Source organism: Elephantulus edwardii, unplaced genomic scaffold (genome assembly GCF_000299155.1).
Source record: "Elephantulus edwardii isolate Elephantulus edwardi_28Jun2011 unplaced genomic scaffold, EleEdw1.0 scaffold00026, whole genome shotgun sequence".
NCBI lineage: Eukaryota > Metazoa > Chordata > Mammalia > Macroscelidea > Macroscelididae > Elephantulus > Elephantulus edwardii.
This window is the reverse complement of record NW_006399776.1, coordinates 20300859-20310029: the sequence shown is the minus strand read 5'-3', so window position 1 is coordinate 20310029 and position 9171 is coordinate 20300859.

Here is a 9171-nt window from a genome sequence, read left to right as displayed (position 1 = left end):
TATTGTTGATGAGTCCTCCTCTGATCTTGATGCCACATTCTTCTTCATAAAATCTAACTTATTTTGAATTATTTGCTCAGCATACAGACTAACTAGGTATCGAGATAAGATATAGTCCTGATATATACCTTTTCTTCTAAAAAAATTTTTAAACCATGTAGTGTTCCCTTGTTCTTTGTTCAGACAGCATTTCTTTGGTCTAGGTATAGATTTCATAAGAGTATAATTAAGTTGTTTGGAATTCAAATTCTACTCAATGTTAGTCATAGTTTGTTATTATCTACACAGTCAATGCCTTTGTATAGTCAATTAAACACAGATAGACCTTGTCTGGTATTCTCTGCTTCCAACCAGGATCCATCTGATACCTGAAATGCCTGGTGCTAAGAATTTTTAAAAATTCAGCTTGAACTTCCGGCAATTCTTTGTCAATGTACCATTCTAATTGTTTTTGGATGATCTTTAGTCATATTTTGCTTGTACGCAGTATTTATTATATAGTTTCCACATTCTGTTGAATCACCTTTCTTGGAAGTGGGAACAAATATGAATCTTTTCCAGGGGGCTCTGGTGACTTAGTGGTAAATAAATGTGCTGCCAAATCAAAGATACACAGTTCAATTCCATGAGCTGCTCTGAGGAAGAAAGATGGACAATCTCCTCTTGTGTGATTTACTACTGTCTTTGAAAATCCACTAGAGGATCAGCTATGAGTTGGTTCTGACTTAATGGTACATAACAATGACTGTGACTGTGATCATAAACAGTTAAATATTCTTTCTTGTTTTTCCTACCTGTATTCACCTGCTATGGTTATGATTAGGATAGTTGAGATAATGCCTATAAAAAACTTAGCACAGTGCATTGCACTTAGTACATTATCTATGTTAGCTAAATAACATTTCATTTTAACTAAACAAGTCACTGGCCAATTGATAATTCTATATTGTATTCATAAAAATATTAATAATATATAATTATATATAACACAATTATGTTATTTAATGATAACATAATTATATTATTAACTATGATAGTTAAATAATATAATTATGTTATATAATTATAGCAAATTTAATTAGTGATATATTATCAATATTAATGATGAGTACATTATAAAAATACATTTAGTTATTATTGTTGTTATGTACCCAGGAGTAGGAACCAATTTATTACTGACTCTCCAGTGGGTTTTCAGAGACTGTAAATTACATAAGAGGAGATTGTCCATCTTTTTCCTGTGGAGCATCTGAACTATGTGGCTAGGGGTTGGCAATACAACTCCTTACCCTCCAGGCCACCCTTAAACTCATTGTCATTGAGTTGGAGCCCACTCAGAGCTGATCCTCCAGCAGGTTTTCTGACTTTACATCTCTAGGAAGAAGATTATCTTTCTTTTTCAAAGCAGCTGGTAGCTGGTGGATTGAATCACTGATCTTTGGAAGCAGGAGTGGCATCCACTTCCTAAAAACATGCTTCTGGAAACTCTATGAACTTTGATAAATGTCAATAGTTGTAGAGGGGCTTCTTCAGGCCTTTTTTTCATAGGATTGCTATGAGTCATGCTTGACTCAAAGGCAATCAAACAACAACAACCACCTTTGGATCAGCAATGTGACTCCTTACCAAATAGGCTCCTAGAGTAAATAATATGTCTATAAACATGTACACAGGTTTTTGTATGCATTGGTTAATGTAAGAGTGTTTTTCCTCTACAATTCTGTAACTCTCTCACAATATCTTTGTATATAACAGTGCAGATGCATAATACTTTTTTTTGGTGACTATGATATAATGGTGAGCATTGGTGGCCTAGTGGCAAGAAGCTGCACTACAATCCTGAAGGCACGCGGTTCAATGCCACCTCCGCAGGAGAAGGATGGGCAATTTCCTCCTGTGAAATTAACTGCCACTGACAAATTGCTGGAGGGTCAGTTATGAGTCGGTTTGATTCTAGGGTACACACAACAACAGCAACAACAATGGTGTAAAATGGTGTACTGTAACAGAATTCTTTTTAATTATCTTTTTTTAAAAATCCTCCTTTCTCTTGAGTAGGAAAGACTCGTAACTGACCTTCCAAGGGATTTTCAGAGTCTCTGAAGTACAAACGAGGAGATTGCCTATCTTTATCCTCAGAGCACCTGGTGGATTGGAACACCTGACTTAAGTTGGCAGTGCAACTCGCCATTCTTGCCCACCAGTATGTGCATAGAATCTTGAATTGGTGTATATTTTTGTATTTTCAAGAATAAAAATATAAATTATATATTTAGAAAAGAAGACCTATGTAAGAAGACATTCTTACAAATTCCTAAAATCAGTTATGAAGTATGTCAAGGGAGTGTCAGTAGAGATTAAGAAATGATGCTAAAAAAGCCATTCCCGTCCTTTAACAATTCAGAGTATGTGGGCCTGCATAAGATATCTAGAAGTGGGGTTTTAACGGTTTTAAAACTAATATAAGTTAGAATCTCAAGTTCTCTGAAAAGAAATGATCTTTTAAAAGGCTCATATATAGTCATATTTATGCAAGGAGAAGTTATTTTAAGACTTCTGTGAGCTGAAGAAAAGGACATATGATGATTAGGAGTTTTGAAGAAAATGATTTCATGGTGAATGAGGAAGCTTGGGTGGGACTGGTATTATATAAGAAAGTTAGAAGTCTCTGAAATAAAAGAACTGAGAAAGAGACCTAAAGCAGAGATAAAGAAAAATTAGGGAGAAAGAGCAGACTCTGAAACTAGCACCAATTGTATGAATTTGAGAAACAGACAACACAAATTATTTAAATTTTCATTGAACTTAATTTGACAAATACTATTGTGGCTCAGTTATGTACAGTTGCTAAAAAGAGAAGAAAAATAGTGTCTTTGCTCTTGGGAAATGATAAGACAGGAACAAAGAAAAGTATGCTCTTTACTGAAAAATGAATTGGGGGAAGGGGGTGGGCAGGGAGAAAAGTGCAACAATGAATGATTGGAAATCCTAAGTCTCTGTAAACTTTCATTACAATTAAGTTTAAAAAGGATACTCTTTACTGGAAGTATATGATTAAGCATAAAACATAATTATGTAAGATCTTAGAGTAACAAAAATAATATCAGTAGCTTACTAGAGAACAAAATAAAATAAGAACACCAAAGAACAATAAGATTCAAACTTACTTGAAGGATCAAGAAAATTTCATGAACTAAGTGTTGTTGGAGACTAGACAGGATTTACGGATGGACATAATCAGAGTGTTTTATTCAGAGAAGATGATATGAATAAAGTCAGGGATGGGCAAAGATCAAGTTGTCCTTGGAGAGTAGTTGATAATCATGAAGAGTTTGAAAAGGAGAGATCTTGCACATGAGATCTTTATATTTTATCCAATTTTGAGATAGTGGTATAAATAACACATTTAAAAAAATAAGAGCAATAATGTTTCAGCAGTGAATGAGTTTTAGAAAGAGTAATCTGGTATTTGCGAGTTAGATTGCAGGAGAGAAGTGGTACTAGAAGGATATTTTAGTTCAGAGAAGATAGCTTGAACTAGGAGACAGGAATAGAAAAAAGTCAGATGGATCAAGAAGATAATCAAGAAGTAGCATCAAAAGACAACTGGTTGGAAATAGGAATGATAGAATTAAGAGGGTACGGGTAAGGATGACTTGGTAATTTTGTGCCTGGATTTCTGGGAGACCAGTGGTAGAACATAAAATGAATACATGTATTCCATTCTCCGAAACACCCCAGGGAAAGAAAGGGGAATATATATATTAGATATAAACTTACAGTTTTTGCTTCCTCCAGAGAGCTCTCTCTAATTATTTTCTCTGGTTGGTCTGGTGCCCTTTAGCACTTAAGGTTCCAATCCTTTTGTTTCTCTGGCTTCCTAAGAGAGGAGTTAATCCAGTTCTGTTTAGCTCAGAAGATCTTAACTCTTTGTTGATCAGAGGGTGAGAGCTATCCATTTTGCTCTTATGTTGTAGTTGAAAGTAAAAGCAGCTAAAATACTCCATAACTTACCAACTAATGAAACAATAGTAAAACTGAAAGCTCACTTGTTTGAAATTAATAGAAATTTGTTGATGTTGGGAGAGTATTCTTTAACTTCTTCTCTGAAAGATAACAGCGGTCAATTATCTGGGGCTGTCAGGTATTTTTCTTTTAAAAAAATACTGGTTTATTTACAAAGTTCGAACACATTGTTTTCAAGTATCTTTGAAGGGAACAAACTCTGCTCACTCTGAATTTGCAAGAAACTTCTCCAGTTAAACAATCTGTAACTCTCACTTCACCCTTACCACAATTTCCAAACAAAACGCAAATTTTTAATTATGAAAAAAAGAAAATTGAATTTTTACAACCAGCAAACCTTAATATTTCTGCTTAGAGGATCTGCATTCATTACACATGTTGTGTGCTGTTGTGTGTATGAGTCAGAACTGACTCATCGCTGAAACTTGAGGACTATAAATCACATGAGAAGAGATTGCCTGTTTTTCCCTCAGAGCAGTTAGTAGATTCAGACTACTTGCCTTAGGGTTATCAGGCAGCTCCTTACCCATGCTAGAGCTTCCTTTCATTTTGTACATCAACCGAAATTTGGTTTTAATTGATATATGAAATCTCTTTGTGCCCTGAATATATGCATTGGGAAAGTTCCTATACTGATTATTGTCACAAAAGGCATGGATTTCCATAAAGGCCCCATATGACTTCCAATATCTCCTATGAAATATACCATGAAAATGTTTTTTAAAACTGATGGAAAAAGTACAGTGTACAGAGAATATTAAGGACATTAACGGTTCCTAGTGAAGATAGAAAACTCAGTATAATATATTCCCAAATCAAAGTGACAGAGTGATAACAACAGACTTTCTACATTTAAGATTGTTCTTTGCCTAAGCTACCTACCAATTAATGTTAGGGTTTTCCTGCTTTTATGTACACTCTAGCCAGAGAAAGTACAAAGCAAAATTCTTAAGTAGGTCAAATTTGTGTTGGTTGATTTTACTCTTTCTTTTCTGAACTTGCGACTTTTGTTCATTATCTTCAAGTTAATTTCTCCTGCTTACACTTTCAGGCACCAGATACCTCCTGGTATTTCCCTCAACATTCTTGTAGTGAATGCAGACCATACCTTTTCAACCTGTATGCAGAGCAAATTATCTGAGAAGCCGGGCTCTCATAGAGAACTGTGGCGTCAGCATTGGTGGAAGATCTATTAACAATCTGCGTTATGCAGATGACACAACCCTGCTCGCTGAAACTGAGGAGGACCTCATGCACTTGCTGCAGAGGGTCAAGAACTGCAGCCTTCAGTATGGACTGAGGCTCAATATCAAGAAGACAAAGATTCTCACCACTGGACCAACTGGTAGCATCAGGATGGATGGTGAAGAGGTTGAGATTGTTCACAGCTTCAGTTTGCTTGGCTCCACGGTCAACACTCTTGGCACCAGTAGCCAGGAAATAAAAAAACGTATCACGATGGGAAAGTCTGCTGTTAGGGACCTCTCTAAAGTACTCAAGAGCAACAGTGTATCTCTGGAGACTAAGGTGCGCCTGATACAGGCTGTGGTTTTTGCAATCACTTGTTATGCATCAGAGAGTTGGACAATGACTAGGGAGGATAGAAGGAGAATTGATGCCTTTGAGCTGTGGTGCTGGAGAAAAGTATTGAATGTACCCTGGACTGCCAAGAAAACAAACAGATTCAACCTGGAGAGGGTTAAACCAGGTCACTCCTTGGAGGCAAGGATTCTGGGGCTTCATCTGACATACTTTGGACATGTTGTAAGGAGGGACACATCCTTGGAGAGGGACATCATGCTTGGTAAGGTGGAGGGACAGAGCAGGAGGGGAAGACCCTCTATTAGGTGGATTGATTCAGTGACTGGGGTAATCGCGATAGGTGTGTCAGAGGCAGTGCAATTGGCAGAGGATAGAGCAGGGTTTAGGGCTGTTGTACATAGGGTCGCTATGAGTCGCAAATGACTCGACGGCACGTAACAACAACAACAATTATTTTTTAAAAGAATAGACTTCTGACTCTAAAGTGTTGACTACAATGCTTTGTTTCATGCTAAATGAATTTCTATTATTCAACTCAAGGAATTGTACATATAGAATAAAACACCACTGGGCCAGTTGGTAGCACAGTGATAGATGGCGAAGAAATTGAGGTTGTTAACAATTACAGCTTGCTTGGCTCCACAAGCAACACTGTTGGCACCAGCAATCAAGAAATTAAAAAATGAATTGCACTGGGAAAATCTGCTCTCAGGGACCTCTCCAGAATATTTAGAAGCAATGATGTCAGTCTAGAGACTAAGGTGTGCTTGATCCAGGCCATGGTCCTTATAATTACTTGTTATGCAGAGAGCTGGACAATTACTAAGGATGACAGAAGAATTGATTCCTTTAAGTTTTGGTACTGGAGAAGAGTCTGGACCTCGAAGAAAACAAGTAAGTCTGTCTTAGAGAGGGTGAAACCAAGTTTTCCTTGGAGGCTAGGATTTTGAGGCTCCATCTCACATACTTTGGGGATACAGCCAGGAGAGACAGGTCCTTGGAGAAGGTCATCATACTTTGAAGGGTGGAGAGACAGCACAGGAGAGGGAAGCTCCAGATGAGATGGAACTGGGACGATGTGGATAGGTGTGTTTGAGTCAGTGAGACTGGCTCAGGACAGAGCAAGCTTCAGAGCTGTTGTGCATAAGGTCGCTATGAGTTGCAGGTGACTCGACATAACAACAATGACAACAACAATACGTTTTACAATAAAATACTTCTGATCACAAGAATAATACATCTTCATGTTAGATATGTACAGAAGAGTAAAAAAAAAGAAAATATATTTGTAATCCTACCAAACAGAGGTAGCTAGCTATAGTTGTCATTTTGTTGTGTATGGTATACACAGTCCACATGCAAGTGAATTTCAATTCACAGCAAATCTCTATCAGGTTTTCAAGGCCGTAATCTTTACAGAAAAGACTGCTCTTATTTCTCCCGAGGAATGACTGGCGTGTTTGAACTTCTGACTTTTGAGTCAGTCGTCTACTGTTGCTGTGCTTGAGTCTATACTACACAATATGGCACTAGGGCTCCTTATGTATGCATATAAGAACACTGCTATTGTTGTTGTTATGAGCTGTCAAGTCACCTGCAATTCATAGCTATCCTATGTACAACAGCTCTGAAGTCTGCTCTATCTTGAGCCAAGTTCATTGTCTCTGACACACCCACCTCCATTACTCCAATCACTGAGTCAATCCATCTCATCTCCCTTCTGCTGCCCCTCCACCCGTCCAAGCATGATGCCCCTCTCCAAGGACCAGCCTCTCTTTGCAATATGCCCAAAGTATGTCAGACGAAGCCTCAGAATCCTTGCCTCCAAGGAACAGCCTGACTTCACTCTCTCCAGGACGAACTTGTTTGTTCTCCTGGCAGTCCACAGTATATTTAACACACTCTTCCAGCACCACAGCTCAAAGGTATCAATTCTCTTTCTATTATTTCTAGTCATTGTCCAGCTCTCTGACTAATAGGAAGCAATTGTGAAGACTATGGGCTGGATCAGGCACACCTTATTCTCCAGACTGACATCGTTGTTCTTCAGTACTCTGGAGAGGTCCCTCCATGACAGACGACTTTCCCAATGCAGTTTGTCTCTTGATTTCCTGATGGCTGGTACCAAGAGTGTTGATTGTGGAGCCAAGCAAACTAAAGCTGTGAACAAATCAGTCTCTTCACCATCTGTCATAATGCTGCCAATTGGCCCAGTGGTGAGAATCTTTGTTTTCTTGATGTTGAGCTTCAATCCATATTAAAGGTTGCAGTCTTTGATCTCCTACAGATAGCCCTTCAGGTCCTCCTCAATTTCAGCATGCAGGGTTGTGTCATCTGCATAATGCAGGTTGTTGATGAATCTTCCTCCAAACCTGATGCCATATTTCTCCACATAGAGCCCAGTGTCCTGGATGATCTGTTCTGTATATAGATTGAAAAGGTACAGAGACAGAATACATCCCTGGTGTACACTCTTCCTGATTTTGACATGCAGTGTCTCCTTGCTCTGTTCTGATGACTGCTTTCTGTCCAAGTATAGGTTTTGCATAAGCACAATCAAATGTTCTGGGATTCCCATTCTTCTCAGAGTTAGCCACAGTTTGTTGTGGTCCACACAGTCAAATGCCTTTAGTCAATAGTCAATGAAACTGAAACACAGATAAACATTCCTCTGGTATTCTCTGCTTTCTGCCAAGATCCATCTAACATTAGCTATAATATCCCTAGTACTACGACCTCCTCTAAACCCAGCCTGCACATCTGGAAGTTCTCTGCTGATATACTGCTCCAGTAGTTTTGGGTAATTTTCAGGAGAATCTTGCTTGCATGTGATATTAATGATATTTTTTTGATAATTTCCACACTCTGTCGGGTCACCTTTCTGGGAATGGGGACAAATTACTTTTTTTTCTTTGCTGTTATCTATAGCTTGCATTAAAACTTATCATAGAGAAATCTTTGCTCACAGTTTTTTTTTTGTTTTAAGATAAATTATTAGAAGTAAAAAAAAAAACCCTAACCCTCAAAATGTAAAAAGATAAATTATTAGAAGTAGAATTGCAAAGTGTGAGAAGATGCTCAACTTTTAAGGTCTTTGATGTTAGTAAGATATACAGACCCGATGCACAACAGAATGAAAAAACATTGCTATCTTCACAATCATATCTATTTTTCTGCCTACTGTTATAGCTGCTGTGTTAATCTATCTCTTGGAGGACTTGTTTTCCTTACCCTATTTTACCAAACATAATCTTCTCTGGGGACTGATTCTTCCTGATAACCTTTCCAAAGGACACATGATGAAGGAGCCTCACCAACCTTCCTTCTAAAGAACACTCAGTATTTCATCCATCACAGATTTGTTTATTTATTTGGCAGTCAAGGGTATATTCTTAACAACATCATAATTCAAAGGCATCGATTTTTCTTCTGTCTTCCTTTTTCTTTTTTTTTAAATTTTTTTTTAATTTATTTTATGTGTGTACCGTCAAATCAGATCTGACTGGTACAGGAGGCGATTGTTCCTCCTTCTTCAGCAGAGCATCTGGTGGATTTGAACTGTGCACCTCTGGGATTGCAGTGCAGTTTCCTGCCACTAGGCCA